Here is an 18070-nt window from a genome sequence, read left to right as displayed (position 1 = left end):
CGCAATGCCAGCTTAAGCCAGGAATGGTGGTTTGTGACAATGGCACCAACCTCCTCTCCGCCCTCCGACAGGGATAACTGACCCATGTGCCCTGTGTAGCTCACGTCCTTAACCTGGTGGTGCAGCGGTTCTTGGGCAGGTACCCCGGCTTACAGGATATCCTGAAGCAGGCCAGGAAAGTCTGTGTGCATTTCCGCCGATCATTTAATGCCTGTGCTCGGCTGGCTGAGCTCCAAAAGGAGTTGAACCTGCCCAAGAACCGCCTTATATGTGACATGCCCACCAGGTGGAACTCAACGTTGGTAATGCTGCAGCGGCTGCACACGCAGCAGAGGGCCATCAATGAGTACCTGTGCGACTACGGCACCAGGACAGGGTCAGGGGAGCTCGGTTTATTCTCACCACGCCAGTGGGGCATGATCAGGGATGCATGCACTGTCCTGTCTCCGTTTGAGGAGGCCACAAGGATGGTGAGCAGTGACAGTGCATGCATCAGTGACACTGTACCTCTTGTCCACCTCTTGGAGCATACGCTGTGTGGAATAATGGGCAGGGCACTTGAGGCAGAACAGAGGCAGGAAGAGGAGGACTTCCTTGCCTCTCAAGGTCCCCTTTATCCAGACAGTGTTCCTGCTGTGCCACCCATCACACAGGAAGAGGATGAGGAGGAGGAAGAGGAGGAGGAGGATGATTGTGTCAGCATGGAGGTGGAGGCTGGCACTCAGCATCAGCAGCAGCAGTCTTGTAGGGATTATTTACAGTCCCAAGAAACATGTGGACTTGTACGTGGCTGGGAGGAGGTAGCTGCGGATCATGTTGCCCTTAGTGACCCAGAGGACTCCGGACCGAATTCCTCAGCTAACCTACGCTGCATGGCCTCCCTGATCCTGCAAAGCCTGCGGAAGGATCCTCGTATTCTTCGGATCAAGGAGAGGGACCATTACTGGCTGGCCACTCTCCTTGATCCACGGTACAAGGGTAAGGTTGCCGATCTTATCTTGCCATCGCAGAGGGAGCAGAGGATGAGACATCTCCGGGAAGCCTTGCAGAAAGGTCTGTGCAAGCGTTCCCAGAGACTGGGAGGTTGCAAACTCCTGGTCCTGGACAACGTGTTGCTGAGGCATCGGTCAGAAGGAGCGGTGGAGAAGGTGGCCATCTGACTGATGCTTTCAGACAATTTTTTAGTCCGCAGCCCCAAGGTATGATCGGTTCCAGCAACTAGTGATGGCCGAACGGTTCGCCCGGCGGTCGTTTCGCGGCGAATTTCCGACTTTCGCCGTCCGCGGGTTCGAACGCCTTTTTCCGTCGTTCGCCCCGGCGGACTTACGTGTTTAATGTATACAAGAACTTTAACCTTTCGTGACACGTTTATCATGTGTTACAGGACAACCAATTGAGACATGACAGCTCATGGACACTTGGACATTCCCCCTAACCTATAAATACACCCGATCCGGTGGCCATTTTACATTCTTTCTTCTGTCACTGTAGGGAAAGGATCCTGTGTGGAGTAGGGACAGAGAAAACGCTAGCTATTTGGTACACAAAAGTTCTTTTCAGGACTGGTATAGGTGTTAGGTCAGCAGCCTGAGTTTCTTTTGTCAGTTTAGATAAAGGGACAGAGCGCTGTATGCTGCTATTTTAGGGACAGCTCAGCCAGATTAGTCTTTCTTCATCATCATCATCATCATCATCATTAGCTGTTACTATCAGGTCCACAAAAGAGCTGTTCCAGCTAATCGTTCCAGCCTACTCTTTTTTGCCAATTTGTATAGGGACAGGCAGGAAGCAGTGTGTCAGGCAGTGAGGATAATTTTAAAGACTTGCTGTTACTATTAGTTCCACAAAGGTTCTTTTCAGGACTGGTATCAGTGGTACGGTAATAGGCTTGTACACGTATAATATTCTTTCTTCCAAATATAGAAAGAATATTATACTTGACTGCTGCCCTTCTGCTGCAGTCTGCTAATCATTCACAACTCACTTGTTCCACAAAGCTCTTTATCAGGACTGGTAACTTGGTCTGTCTAGGGTGCTACGGTACATAGGCTTGGGTGCGGTACAGTCTGCTGTTCTGTAAGGACCGCTATCGGTCCACAATACATAGGGTTGCCGTGCACTACTGCTGACCGCTGCCCTATACTGCAGCAGTCCTTCATTGGTATAGGGACTGACGTACAGTCTGCTAATCACTAACACACAACCTGCTTGGTCCACAAAAGTTCTTATAAGGACTGGTAACTTGGTATAGGGTGCTACGGTACATAGGCTTGAGTGCGGTACAGTCTGCTGTTCTGTAAGGACCGCTATCGGTCCACAATACATAGGGTTGCCGTGCACTACTGCTGACCGCTGCCCTATACTGCAGCAGTCCTTCATTGGTATAGGGACTGACGTACAGTCTGCTAATCACTAACACACAACCTGCTTGTTCCACAAAAGTTCTTATAAGGACTGGTAACTTGGTATAGGGTGCTACGGTACATAGGCTTGAGTGCGGTACAGTCTGCTGTTCTGTAAGGACCGCTATCGGTCCACAATAGATAGGGTTGACGTGCACCACTGCTGACCGCTGCCCTATACTGCAGCAGTCCTTCAGCGGTATAGGGACTGACGCACAGTCTGCTAAACACTAACACACAACCTGCTTGGTCCACAAAAGTTTTTATAAGGACTGGTAACTTGGTATAGGGTGCTACGGTACATAGGCCTGAGTGCGTTACAGTCTGCTGTTCTGTAAGGACCGCTATCGGTCCACAATACATAGGGTTGCCGTGCACTACTGCTGACCGCTGCCCTATACTGCAGCAGTCCTTCATTGGTATAGGGACTGACGTACAGTCTGCTAATCACTAACACACAACCTGCTTGGTCCACAAAAGTTCTTATAAGGACTGGTAACTTGGTATAGGGTGCTACGGTACATAGGCCTGAGTGCGTTACAGTCTGCTGTTCTGTAAGGACCGCTATCGGTCCACAATACATAGGGTTGACGTGCACCACTGCTGACCGCTGCCCTATACTGCAGCAGTCCTTCAGCGGTATAGGGACTGACGTACAGTCTGCTAAACACTAATACACAACCTGCTTGGTCCACAAAAGTTCTTATAAGGACTGGTAACTTGGTATAGGGTGCTACGGTACATAGGCTTGAGTGCGGTACAGTCTGCTGTTCTGTAAGGACCGCTATCGGTCCACAATACATAGGGTTGCCGTGCACTACTGCTGACCGCTGCCCTATACTGCAGCAGTCCTTCATTGGTATAGGGACTGACGTACAGTCTGCTAATCACTAACACACAACCTGCTTGTTCCACAAAAGTTCTTATAAGGACTGGTAACTTGGTATAGGGTGCTACGGTACATAGGCTTGAGTGCGGTACAGTCTGCTGTTCTGTAAGGACCGCTATCGGTCCACAATAGATAGGGTTGACGTGCACCACTGCTGACCGCTGCCCTATACTGCAGCAGTCCTTCAGCGGTATAGGGACTGACGTACAGTCTGCTAAACACTAATACACAACCTGCTTGGTCCACAAAAGTTCTTATAAGGACTGGTAACTTGGTATAGGGTGCTACGGTACATAGGCTTGAGTGCGGTACAGTCTGCTGTTCTGTAAGGACCGCTATCGGTCCACAATAGATAGGGTTGACGTGCACCACTGCTGACCGCTGCCCTATACTGCAGCAGTCCTTCAGCGGTATAGGGACTGACGTACAGTCTGCTAAACACTAATACACAACCTGCTTGGTCCACAAAAGTTCTTATAAGGACTGGTAACTTGGTATAGGGTGCTACGGTACATAGGCTTGAGTGCGGTACAGTCTGCTGTTCTGTAAGGACCGCTATCGGTCCACAATAGATAGGGTTGACGTGCACCACTGCTGACCGCTCACCTATACTGCAGCAGTCCTTCAGCGGTATAGGGACTAAGAGTTTTGTCACAGGGTCATTTAAAAAATGACATGCAGAGGAAGAGGCAGGCCCTTCCGCAGGGGTGGTAGGGGTAGGGCAGGAGCAACAGGCTTGAGCCAAAGTGGGAAGTTGCAGAAGGTGCGTTCAATTACTTTAAAGGATGCACCAGACTTGGTTGAGTGGCTCGCTCAGCCTTACTCTTCTGCACCCTCCTCATCCTCTCGATCTGCACCCTCTTCTTCACTCTCTGCTATGTGCACCCCCAAAGACACTACCACCAACAACACGACCACCACCACCACCACCACATACCTTCCGCTTGAGTCACTGGAATTATTTTCCGATCCATATCAAGAGGACATTTCTGATGCGCAGCCACTCTTGGTATTGGATCAGGAAGAGGAGGTAGCAACAAGCGCTACTCAGCAGTCTGACGCCAGTACCCAGATCAGCCCAAGGAGGAGGTTGGTCCCCGGTGTTGCTGCCTACTCTACTTATAGCGGTGGGGAAGGTGACGTTGATGATGACGTGTCTAGTGATGTCACGTGGGTGCCCACAAGAGAGGAAGAGGAGGGGAGTTCAGAGGGAGATATGGACCAGCAGATAGGGAGGAGAAGCAGCAATGACTTACATTGCACAGCAGGGACAAAGCAGACTGCAAATGTATCAGGAGCGAGTCATCGACCATGTACGGTCACATCTGGCGCTCCCAGGACACCGGCACATGGCTCCGCAGTGTGGGCTTTTTTTAACGTGTCCGCTGCTGACAATAGCGTTGCCATCTGCAATCTTTGCAGTCAACGCGTTAGTCGCGGTAAGCCCAATACTCACCTAGGGACGACCGCCTTAAGAAGGCACATGAGCAGCCATCACCGAGCCCAGTGGGAGCAACGGAACACACAAAGCCACACTGCAGGCTCTCACCGTCCAGCCTCGTCTTCTACTTCTCCTTCTCCTCTCTCCTCACAATTGTCCTCCACTCCACCTTCCATCACGCCAAGCTCACATTTTTCTGCAAAAAGGCAGGCTTCCGTGGGCCTAATGTTTGAGCGTAAAAAAATGATGACGCCGGATAACCCTCTTGCCCAACGGTTGGCGGCTGGCTTGTCAGAACTCATAGCCCGCCAACTACTGCCATATAAACTGGTGGACTCGGAGGCCTTTCGCAAATTTGTGGCCATTGGAACACCACAATGGAAGGTCCCAGGAAGGAAGTATTTCTCAGAGAAGGGCATCCCAGAGCTATATGGCCATGTTCAGCGGCAAGTGAATGTATCTCTGGCACACAGTGTCGGTGCCAAGATACATCTGACCACAGACACGTGGTCTAGCAAACACGGGCAGGGAAGGTATATCAGTTTTACTGCCCACTGGGTGAACCTTCTGACGGCCGTCAAGCATGTAACCCGTGGCACCCGTGTAGATTTGGTTTTACCGCCACGGATTGCATGCAGGCCTGACTCTTCTTCTCCTCCTCCTACTCCATCCTCCTCCCTCTCCTCCTCAGCTGCCTCCTCCTTTTCCGCTGCTAGCGTCTCTTCCACTGCACCGCCCAAGCTCCCCAGAACCTATTCCACATGCCAGGTGAGACGTTGCCATGCCGTGCTGCGTCTGTTGTGCCTGGAAGCAAAGAGCCACACTGGCCCGGCACTCCTTTCAGCTTTGCGTTCACAGGCAGATGAGTGGCTAACACCGCTCAATTTGACAGTTGGTAAAGTGGTGTGTGACAACGGTGCCAATCTGCTTAGCGCATTGAAACAGGGCAAAATCACGCACGTGCCGTGCATGGCACACGTCTTAAACTTGGTCGTGCAGCGATTCCTTGTCAAATACCCTGGGGTCCAGGACATCTTGCGGCAGGCAAGGAAAATCTCGGCCCATTTCAGAAGATCTTACACGGCCATGGCTCGCCTTGCTGACATTCAGCGGCGACACCATCTGCCGGTCAGACGTCTTATTTGCGATTGCCCGACGCGATGGAACTCAACCTTCTATATGCTTGATAGGCTGCTCCAGCAGAAACGTGCAGTTAACGTCTACCTGTATGAACTCTGCGAAAGAAACGGTTCTGGGGAGCTGGGTTTTTTTTCACCGCGCCAGTGGCTGCTCATGCGCGACACATGCAGACTTCTGCGGCCATTTGAGGAGATCACCAAACTGGTCAGTCGCAGCCATGGCGCCATCAGTGACATGGTACCTTATGCCTTCTTTCTGGAGCGTGCATTGCGTCGTGTCATTGATCAGGCTGTGGAGGAGCAGGAGCGGGAAGATGAGGAAGTCGCAATGCTGGATGAATTCCCAGGGGGGGCTACTCTATCTGAGACAAGTCAACAACAGGAGTCTGATGAGGAGTCAGAGGAGGATGGTGCCGGGGCGGATGAGCAGGAGCAAGAAGAGCATGCTTTAAACCTTTCTGGGATCCCTGTTGTGCGAGGATGGGGAGAGGAGAATGAAGAGGACGACATTATCCTGGATGATGAGCAGGAGCCAGGCCACCACACCGCTTCCACTTTAGTGCAAATGGGGGCCTTCATGCTCCAGTGTTTTAATAGGGACCCCCGTATAAAAAGCATGAGGGTCAAGGACCAGTACTGGGTGGCAACGTACTTAGACCCCCGGTACAAACACAAAATGGCGGAAATGTTACCGCCGTCGCAGAGGGCTGTCAGAATGCAGCACTTCCAGGCCTTGCTTCGAGAAATGCTGCATTCTGCTTTTGCGTGCGCTGGCAGAGGAGCAATTCCCACTCCCAGAGAAGGATTTGCGGGTACCAATCCAACAGCGCCTGCAAGAAGAGGCCGGTTTGAAGATGTGTTGGTGACTTCGGATATGAGGTCATTCTTTCAGCCGACCCATCGACAGGTGTCATCCGGATCCAGCATCAGGGAACGCCTAGACCGTCAGGTGTCCGACTACATTGGGTTAACGGCCGATGTGGACGCTCTGAGGAGTGATGAACCCCTAGACTACTGGGTGGGCAGGCTTGACCTCTGGCCAGAGCTTGCCCAATTTGCAATCGAACTGTTGGCTTGCCCCTCATCCAGTGTCCTGTCCGAAAGGACGTTCAGCGCAGCAGGGGGGATTGTGACCGATAAGCGTACTCGCCTAGCTCACCACAGTGTTAACTACCTCACATTTCTAAAAATGAATGAGGCATGGATCTCGGAGGAATTCAACACATGTGATCAGTAGACCATGTATATGTCTATAAACAATTTTTGGAATCAAGCACACAGACCTTCTTAATTCATTTGGCTCACTTCCCTGACCCAAAAAAGCACACCGTACTATATGCCCCTACCCTCCTCTTTGAAGAGGTTGAGCGGTGTCATATTTCTACTGGGGCTGCTTATTATGAGGGGTTCCCACCATCCCTGTGCTGTGCTGACTTCCTCCTGGGTGTTCTTATTATGAGGGGCTCCCACCATCCCTGTGCTGTGCTGACTTCCTCCTGGGGGTTCTTATTATGAGGGGATCACACCATCCCTGTGCTGTGCTGACTTCCTCCTGGGGCTGCTTACGGTGCTGCTGTCAGCGCTGTATGTCACGGAGCTGCTGTCAGCGCTGTATGTCACGGAGCTGCTGTCAGCGCTGTATGTCACGGAGCTGCTGTCAGCGCTGTATGTCACGGAGCTGCTGTCAGCGCTGTATGTCACGGAGCTGCTGTCAGCGCTGTATGTCACGGAGCTGCTGTCAGCGCTGTATGTCACGGAGCTGCTGTCAGCGCTGTATGTCACGGAGCTGCTGTCAGCGCTGTATGTCACGGAGCTGCTGTCAGCGCTGTATGTCACGGAGCTGCTGTCAGCGCTGTATGTCACGGAGCTGCTGTCAGCGCTGTATGTCACGGAGCTGCTGTCAGCGCTGTATGTCACGGAGCTGCTGTCAGCGCTGTATGTCACGGAGCTGCTGTCAGCGCTGTATGTCACGGTGCTGCTGTCAGCGCTGTATGTCACGGAGCTGCTGTCAGCGCTGTATGTCACGGAGCTGCTGTCAGCGCTGTATGTCACGGTGCTGCTGTCAGCGCTGTATGTCACGGAGCTGCTGTCAGCGCTGTATGTCACGGAGCTGCTGTCAGCGCTGTATGTCACGGAGCTGCTGTCAGCGCTGTATGTCACGGAGCTGCTGTCAGCGCTGTATGTCACGGAGCTGCTGTCAGCGCTGTATGTCACGGAGCTGCTGTCAGCGCTGTATGTCACGGAGCTGCTGTCAGCGCTGTATGTCACGGTGCTGCTGTCAGCGCTGTATGTCACGGAGCTGCTGTCAGCGCTGTATGTCACGGAGCTGCTGTCAGTGCTGTATGTCACGGAGCTGCTGTCAGCGCTGTATGTCACGGAGCTGCTGTCAGCGCTGTATGTCACGGTGCTGCTGTCAGCGCTGTATGTCACGGAGCTGCTGTCAGCGCTGTATGTCACGGAGCTGCTGTCAGTGCTGTATGTCACGGAGCTGCTGTCAGCGCTGTATGTCACGGAGCTGCTGTCAGCGCTGTATGTCACGGAGCTGCTGTCAGCGCTGTATGTCACGGTGCTGCTGTCAGCGCTGTATGTCACGGAGCTGCTGTCAGCGCTGTATGTCACGGAGCTGCTGTCAGCGCTGTATGTCACGGAGATGCTGTCAGCGCTGTATGTCACGGAGCTGCTGTCAGCGCTGTATGTCACGGAGCTGCTGTCAGCGCTGTATGTCACGGTGCTGATGTCAGTGCTCTGTATTACGGTGCTGCTGTCAGTGCTCTGTATCTCCTGCACCCTCTTGTTTGCCTACCCTGGTCCCTGACCTTCCCTCTCCTCCATTGCCTTCATTAGCTCCATAGTCCTGAATTGTCAGAACAATTTCCCAAATAAAAAAAAAATGCTTGTAGTTATCGATCCCAAATTCACCTCATACATGTATTATGCTATTGTCCAGGTGGTGGGACTACGTGCTACCCCCTAATAATTACCCCGTGGCCGCAAATTCGACCTAAAGGTTTGCGAAATTCGCCTCCCATTGAAGTCAATGGAGCCCGCGGCGAACGGTCGTTTTCGCGAACGTTTGTGTCCGTTCGCGTTTCGCGTTCGCGAAACGTCCCGTCGGAAGTTCGTCCATCACTACCAGCAACCATCGCCAGTGTCTGATTTACATGGTGCAGGAATACCTAGGGGCAAGGTCAGACTTGGACACCTTTCCCACCGAAAATCCTCTGGCTTACTGGGTCTTGAGGATGGATCACTGGCCAGAGCTTGCACAGTATGCAATTGAGCTACTGGCCTATCCTGCATCCAGCGTTCTTTCGGAACGCACCTTCAGTGCTGCTGGTGGCTTTGTTACCGATCACAGGGTGCGCCTGTCCACCGAATCAGTTGATCGACTGACCTTCATCAAGATGAATCAGTCTTGGATCGCCCACAGCTACCAAGCACCTGAAGCTGATGTAACCGAATAATTTTTTTTGAAATATCACATCCCTTCAAGACTGCCTATGCTGATGCTGAGTGACTGTCCTGTTATGTTGATTGTCTATCCTCTTCCTCCTCCGCTGATATGTTGGAAGAACATTTCTGGTTCTAGGTGATGCCATCAGCCCAATTTTTCTGCCCCTGTTTAACAGGGGAGTTTAATTACAATTTTTGATGCAATGCTTTGCAGCAGGGCTAATTCCTGCAATAAAACTAGAGTATATGGGAGAGGTTGCAGTGTGGTGGCACCAGCACCAGTGCCTAAGGCCCAATTTTTCTGCCCCTGTTTAACAGGGGCGTTTAAGTACAATTTTTGATGCAATGCTTTGCAGCAGGGCTAATTCCTGCAATAAAACTAGAGTATATGGGAGAGGTTGCAGTGTGGTGGCACCAGCACCAGTGCCTAAGGCCCAATTTTTCTGCCCCTGTTTAACAGGGGCGTTTAATTACAATTTTTGATGCAATGCTTTGCAGCAGGGCTAATTCCTGCAATAAAACTAGAGTATATGGGAGAGGTTGCAGTGTGGTGGCACCAGCACCAGTGCCTAAGGCCCAATTTTTCTACCCCTGTTTAACAGGGGCGTTTAAGTACAATTTTTGATGCAATGCTTTGCAGCAGGGCTAATTCCTGCAATAAAACTAGAGTATATGGGAGAGGTTGCAGTGTGGTGGCACCAGCACCAGTGCCTAAGGCCCAATTTTTCTGCCCCTGTTTAACAGGGGCGTTTAAGTACAATTTTTGATGCAATGCTTTGCAGCAGGGCTAATTCCTGCAATAAAACTAGAGTATATGGGAGAGGTTGCAGTGTGGTAGCACCAGCACCAGTGCCTAAGGCCCAATTTTTCTGCCCCTGTTTAACAGGGACATGTAATTACAATTCTTGATATAATATTTCACAGGAGGGCCCGTTCCTGTGCCCACCCAGAGTAACTGTGAGGACTTATAGTGTTGTGGCACTAGCACCACAACCACCAAAGGTCAATTTTTCTACCACTGATCAACAATGGCATGTAATTACAATTCTTGATATAATCGTTCACAGCAGGGCGCTCCAGCGCCCACCAAGAGTCACTTTCAGGGCTTACAATGTTGTGGCAAAACCAACACCTTGTTCCGCCATTTCTGCAGAGCATATAGGGCAGGCCCCTACTTTCAAACATCCTACTTACAAACATCTCCTACTTGCAAACGGAAGGAGACAACAGCAAGTGAGATGAAAAAAGATGGACGACAAAACAAATTATACAGGGGTGATAACCCTTCCCTATGTTTTCCAAAAAGCTTAAAAATATTTTTTTTGACTGGAGTTACACTTTAAAAATGTACCAGTTGAAAATTACAAACAGATTCAACTTAACACAACAAACCTACACAGTCCCTGTCTTGTTTGCACCGCCTGTATACTGCTGTTCTGAGTATATAGGGCCTGGGGGCCACACACATTTCCTTTTTTTAATATGGGTACGGGGTTCCTCTTAATATGCGTACAAGACCCAAAGGGGCTGGTAATGGGCAGGGAGGGCTACCCATGCCATTTTTCTCAATGATTTTCAACCATATTGCAGGAACCAGATATAACATTAAAACCGCAAGCAGTTTTAAATGATGTTATTTCCGTTTAATGCCATTTTGTGCAGGGACTGTTCTAAACACGGGAAACATGTGGCACTTCACAGGCATACTTCAGACACCCCCAGGCACCATATTTAAAGGAATATTTCACTTTTTTTCACTTTAATCGTCATTAAAATCAGTGCTCCCGCCAAAACTGCCATTTTTAAAAGCATTTTAGGCATTGACCCATGTCCCCTGGGGCAGGAGCCAGGTCCCCAAACCCTTTTTAGGACAGTATCTTGCATATTAGCCGTTAAAATTAGCACTTTTAATTTTGAACGTTCGAGTCCCATAGACTTCAATGGGGTTCTAAAGTTCGTACGAATTTGGGGTCCGTTCGAAAGTTCTGGTGTGAACCGAACCGGGGGGGGGTTTGGCTCATCCCTAATCAGTAACTAAATCCTCAAGTTGTTGGAATGCATCCTTGAAAGGATCGAGCTTTCCCTTGAGTGGCAGTTGCTCTTCAGCTGGATTTCCTTGGAAAAACAAAGACCTTGGCTGGGATAAAAGCCACAAGTAGGGATGAGTCGAACACCCCCCGGTTCGATTCCCAGCAGAACATGTGAACAGGCAAAACACAGTTAAAGTCTATGGAACATGAACATGAAAGATCAAAAGTGCTCATTTTAAAGGCTTATATGCAAGTTATTGTCATAAAAAGTGTTTGGGGAAATAGGACCTGCTCCAGGGGATATGTATCAATGCAAAAAAAAGTTTTAAAAATGTCAGTTTTTTCGAGAGCATTGATTTTAATAATGCTTAAAGTAAAAAACAATTAAAATGAAATATTCAAGTGAAAGTGGCACATGTTTCCCATGTTTACAACAGTCCCTGCACAAAATGACATTTCTAAAGGAAAAAAAGTCATTTAAAAGTACTCGCGGCTACAATGAATTGTCGGTCCCGGAAATACACATAAAAGTCATTGAAAAAAATGGCATGGGATTCCTCCACAGTCCATTACCAGGCCCTTTGGGTCTGGTATGAATATTAAGGGAAACCCCCGAACCAAAATTAAAAAAAAATAATCGTGGGGGTCCCCCCAAATTCCATACCAGGCCCTTTATGTCTAATATGGATATTAAGGGGAACCCCCACCAATTTTTTTTTAATGGAGTGGGGTCCCCCCAAAAATCCATACCAGACCCTTATCCGAGCATGCTACCTGGCAGGCAGCAGGAAAAGAGTGGTGGACGAGAGGGCACCCCCCTCCTGAACCATACCAGGCCACATGCCCTCAACATGGGGAGGGTGCTTTGGGGTAGCCAAAGCACCATGTCCCCATGTTGAAGGGGACAAAGGCCTTATCCCCACAACCCTCGCCCCGGTGGTTGTGGGGGTCTGCGGGTGGGGGGCTTATTGGAATCTGGAAGCCCCCTTTAACAAGGGGACCCCCAGATCTTGGCCTCCCCCATGTGAAATGGTAACGGGTACAAATGTACCCCTACCATTTCACAAAAAAAGTGTGAAAATGGTAAAGGTGACATGACATGGCTTGGGGACAAGTCCTTTATTAAAAAATAAAAAAATAAAATTGTCCCACAAAGTCTTCTTCTTTTTCAGACCGAAAAAGAAAAAAAAAACGATTGATCCGCCTCCATGGGAGGCACCTGCTGTAATGACTGTCCTCTCAGGAGACAGCTCTTTTATAACTGAGGGTGGGGCCACGTGGTGACATCAACGGGTGACCCCGCCCCCCTCTGACACACGGGGACATCCCTATGGCTTCCCCTTAGCGTCAGAGGGGGTGGGGCGACCCAGTTACGTAACTTACGTTCAACACGAACATTGGGCTCATCCTTAGCCACAATCGATAAAGACCATCCATAATAGGAGGTCAGAGGGAGCTGGTAAGCGGCCAATTTATGAGGTGGAGTCTTCTTTTTATGGAAATCACACAACATTTTGGTGAACGCTAGTGCACCATAGGATATATTGGATTTCTTTATCGATGTGTGGACTTTCTTACAGCGTGTTTGCTGTATGTTTACTTTCTCCTTTAATATAGAATGCAGCTTTGTTTTTGGACTTTTTGTTTTGGCTGTGTGTGTCTCACAGAAAAAGTTGCTGCTGTAAGGTTATTAAGTTTGTTTGGGTAGCGCAGTATTATTTATTATTTAATTTTGTGTCCTGTAAGTCTTCTTTTCGAAGTGTGTCAAGCACCTTCTGTTATTTGCGCTGGATCTCCACAGTGGTGTCAAAACAACTCCGTGCCATTCAAAACACCTTGAACGACTCATTACAGCATCGCCGTAAACTTGCCGAATCATGTCAAATGTCTATGGCAGATTTGCCCAGTTTCACATAGAATTTCATGTTTTCTCTTTGTTCTAACTTGCTCTCCATGATGAAATCAAAATAGTCAGACTAGCAACAGTTGCACAGCTCCTGATGTACATAGGACGATATCTTTTGGCACACTGACTTATAAAGGTCAGTGCCCCCTGTGACTGTGCATGCAGCCTTATGCTGCCATTTGTTGGCATCTTACAAAACGTTTTGATACCACCCACGTATGGAGAGCAGAAATTCCTACTTCAATTGCTGCACTGCTATCCTGAGCAGTCAACCTAAAAGTACTAAAGTCAGACACATAAAGGCAACTAGCCCTTTCAGTTGAGGTCAGCAGTTTCAGCCTATAAATGTTTCCCAATACAGTTTTTCTTTTAAAAAGTAAACGAAAACATTTTCAGCTTGAGTTGTAAATCATGTTATTTATTTATTACCAAGATCACTCATTGGAAGACACTCACATGAATTATGTGAAGGAACTGCTAAAATACTTACAACTCTATATATAAAAATACCCATAATTAAAATATTTGACAGTAATGAAATTATGATTGCTCCACATAAGCTGCCGCTGGTGGCAATGGGAGGCTACCAAAAAAAGAGTCTGCAGGATTTTTTTAAATAGCTCTCAATGCTAAACACTCTTCGTTTTAACTATCTTTTGGTCTAGTCATCTTCTGAAGCACTTACTTATTATTTATCCACTGATGCTTTTTAAACTTTTTTGCACAAACCTGTTTATAAATTAATGCAATTTGTGGATAGCCATTTTTTAAGAAAACACAATGCATACTTAAAGTGGTTGTAAACCCCAGTCATGGAATTTGAGCAAAGCACATATACCAGTAGCATTTACTTGTGTCTCTCCCTAAAGCTCTAATGCTGCGTACACACAATCGGAATTTTGGTTGGAAAAAGCTCTGATGGTTTTCCCGATGGAATTCCGACTGGACTGGACTGGATTTCCCTCAAGCTGTCTTGAATACACACGGGCACATCAAATTCCGACCGTCATGATTACTATTTTGCCCACTTCCTGAACCTCTCCTCCCTCCACATCTTCGTCAGGGTGTGTGGGGATTTCCCCCTCTTTAGGAGGTGTGGTGTTCTTGGTGTGCTCAGATGTCCCGAGTAAGGATGAGCTGAACACCCCCCTGTTCGGTTCGCACCAGAACCTGCGAACAGACCTAAACTTCATGTGAACTTTAGAACCCTATTAAAGTCTATGGGACTCGAACGTTCACAATCTAAAGTGCTAATTTGAAAGTTACTGTCCTAAAAAGTTTTTGGGGACCTGGATCCTGCCCCAGGGGACATGGATCAAGGCAAAAAAAAGTTTTAAAAACTGAAGTTTTTTCAGGAGCAGTGATTTTAATAATGATTAAAGTGAAACAATAAACTTGGGGGGGGGGTCTATAGTATGCCTGTGAAGGGGCGCATGTTTCTCGTACTTAGAACTGTCCCTGCACAAAGTGTAATTTCGCAAGGAAAAGTCTTTTAAAATCACTTTCCATTGTCGGCTCCCGTAATACTCAATGAGTGTTCTCTGTATTAGCCGACAATTCATTCATTGATTAAAAAAAAAAGCGTGGGGGTTCCCCTAAATTCAATTACCAGGCCCTTTAGGTCTGGTATGGATATTAAGGGGGACCCCGCATCAAGTTAAAAATTTTTTTGACATGGAGGTCCACCTAAAAATCCATACCAGACCCTTTATCCGAGCACGCAGCCTGGCAGGCCATAGGAAAAGGGGGGGGGATGAGAGAGTGGCCCCCCCTCCTGAACCGTACCAGGCTACATGCCCTCAACATTGGGAGGATGCTTTGGGGGTCTGTGACCCCTCAACGCACCATGTCCCCATGTTGATGGGGACAAGGGCCTCATCCCCACAACCCTGGCCGGTGGTTGTGGGGGTCTGCAGGTGGGGGGCTTATCAGAATCTGGAAGCCCCCTTTAACAAGGGGTCCCCCAGATCCTGGCCCCCCCTGTTTGAAATGGTAAGGGGGTACAAAAGTACCCCTACCATTTCACAAAGAAAGTGTAAAAATGGTTAAATAGGACAAACACACTTTTGAAAAATTCCTTTATTAAAAATGTTTAAAAAAAAAAAAAATTCCAGCGGTGCTAATTCACTCCTGCTATCCAGCGATGGATGATCATCTCTCCGGGGTCCAGCGATGGCTGATCTGATCCAGTGACGGGGATCTCTAAGTCCAGCGCTGTCCATACATGCATCCGTCTTCTGTCTCCACTGCGGAGACACTGCGGGGATCCCAGCGATGAAGTTTCTTATATTAGGAGGGTGGGGCCACCCGTCACCTGACCCCGCCCCCTCTGACGCTAGTGAGGGAAGCCATGGGGTTCCCCAGTGACGTATGGATGACCCCGCCCCCTCTGATGTAACGCAGGGGTCAGGTGACGGGTGGAGACAGAAGACGGATGCATGTATGTACAGCGCTGGACTGAGAGATCGCCCGTTCCAGCTTTTCAAATTTGCCTCTAGTGGTGAGGATGGGCTGGGCTACAACGGGCTCCAGGTCATGACCCCCAGGGTCCCTTAGCTAGTTCAGTAGATTTTACACCTCAAGTAGTTTTACACCTCAAATAATTATATTCTCTGATCTTCTTAAAACACTCCTTATTCAATCTAACATATGTTTATGAAAATACTCTAAAGCTCCATATACATTGATCAGTCATCAATCAGATTTTCTTCTGATTTTTGTCTTCAGATTTACCAAAACCATGTAGTGCAAGGGCCTGCCTGATTGCATACAAATTAAAACTCCTAAGGTTTGACCTCAATTATATGGTTTTGGTAAATCTGAAGGAAAACTCAACAGAAAATCTGATAGTGTGTATGGGGTAGGGATGAGCTTCGAGTTCAAGTCAAACTCATGTTCGACTCAAACATTGCATGTTCGCCTGTTCAGCGAACAGTGAACAATTTGGGGTGTTCGCGGCAAATTCGAAAAGCCGGAACACCCTGTACAAGTATATGGCAGAAATCTAAAGTGCTCATTTTAAAGGCTAATATGCAAGTTACTGTCCTAAAAAGTGTTTGGGGACCTGGGTCCTGCCCCAGGGGACATGGATCAATGCAAAAAAAAGTTTTAAAAATGGCAGTTTTTTCAGGAGCAGTGATTTTAATAATGATTAAAGTGAAACAATAAAAGTGTAATATTCCTTTAAATTTCGTACCTGGGGGGTGTCTATAGTATGCATGTGAAGGGGCGCATGTTTCCCATGCTTAGAACTGTCCCTGCACAAAGTGTCATTTCTGAAGGAAAAAAAGTATTTTAAAATCACTTGTGGCGTAATACAGAGAACACTCAATGAGTGTTCTCTGTATTACGGGAGCCGACAATTCATTCATTGATAAAAAAAAAAGCGTGGGGGTTCCTAAATTCAATTACCAGGCCCTTCAGGTCTGGTATGGATATTAAGGGGAACCCCGCGTCAATTTAAAAAAAAAATGACGTGGGGGTCCCCCTAAATATCCCTACCAGACCCTCCGAGCATGCAACCTGGCAGACCGCAGAAAAAGAGGGGGGATGAGAGAGCGCCCTGCCTCCTGAACCGTACCAGGCCACATGCCCTCAACATTGTGAGGATGCTTTGGGGGTCTGTGACCCCTCAAAGCACCATGTCCCCATGTTGATGGGGACAAGGGCCTCATCCCCACAACCCTGGCCGGTGGTTGTGGGGGGTCTGCGTGCAGGGGGCTTATCAGAATCTGGAAGCCCCCTTTAACAAGGGGACCCCCAGATCCCGCCCCCCCCTGTTTGAAATGGTAAGGGGGTACAAAAGTACCCCTACCATTTCACAAAGAAAGTGTAAAAAATGGTTAAATAAGACAAACACACTTTTGAAAAATTCCTTTATTTAAAATTAAAAAAAGATTCCAGCGGTGTTAATCCACTCTTGCTATCCAGCAACGAATGATCATCTCTCCGGGGTCCAGCGATGGCTGATCTGATCCAGCGACGGGTGACTTTCAGTCCAGCGCAGTCCATCCATGCACCCATCTTCTGTCTCCACTGAGGAGACACTGCGGGGATCTCAGCACCTGACGTTTCTTATATTAGGAGGGCGGGGCCACCCGTCACCTGACCTCTGATGCTAGTGAGAGAAGCCAGGGGTTCCCCAATGACGTATGGGTGACCCCGCCCCCCCTCTGATGTAACGCAGGTTTCCGCAGGGACAGTTCTAAGCATGGGAAGCATGCGCCCCCCCAGGTACAAAATTTAAAGGAATATTACACTTTTATTGTTTCACTTTAATCATTATTAAAATCACTGCTCCTGAAAAAACAGCCATTTTTTAAAACTTTTTTTTGCATTGATCCATGTCCCCTGGGGCAGGACCCAGGTCCCCAAACACTTTTTAGGACAGTAACTTGCATATTAGCCTTTAAAATTAGCACTTTAGATTTTGAACGTTTCAGTCCCATAGACTTTAATAGGGTTCTAAAGTTCACACGAAGTTTAGGTCTGTTCGCAGGTTCTGGTGCGAACCGAACAGGGGGGTGTTCGGCTCATCCTTAGTATGGGGCTTACTCTTTGAATTATTGTGCTCCATTCACGAAGTAGTAAAATAGTTCATAGCATTTTATTTATTTTTAAATGTTTGCAGTTAATAAAAAAACTTTACTAAAATAACAAATGTTGTATTTATCTTAAGATATCCATTGCTCTCATTGTGATATCCAGTGGGATTGATACAGTGGAGAAGAATTAGAGCCCCTTTCAGTTTTTACTGCTATTAAAGAGGTAAAATGGTTTAATAGAAATATGGCAACTCACTAAGTCAGCA

Source organism: Lithobates pipiens, unplaced genomic scaffold, assembly GCF_037356315.1.
Source record: "Lithobates pipiens isolate NorthernLeopardFrog02 unplaced genomic scaffold, aLitPip1_a1.2 Scaffold_1, whole genome shotgun sequence".
NCBI classification, from domain to species: Eukaryota; Metazoa; Chordata; class Amphibia; order Anura; family Ranidae; genus Lithobates; species Lithobates pipiens.
This window is presented reverse-complemented; position numbering follows the sequence as displayed.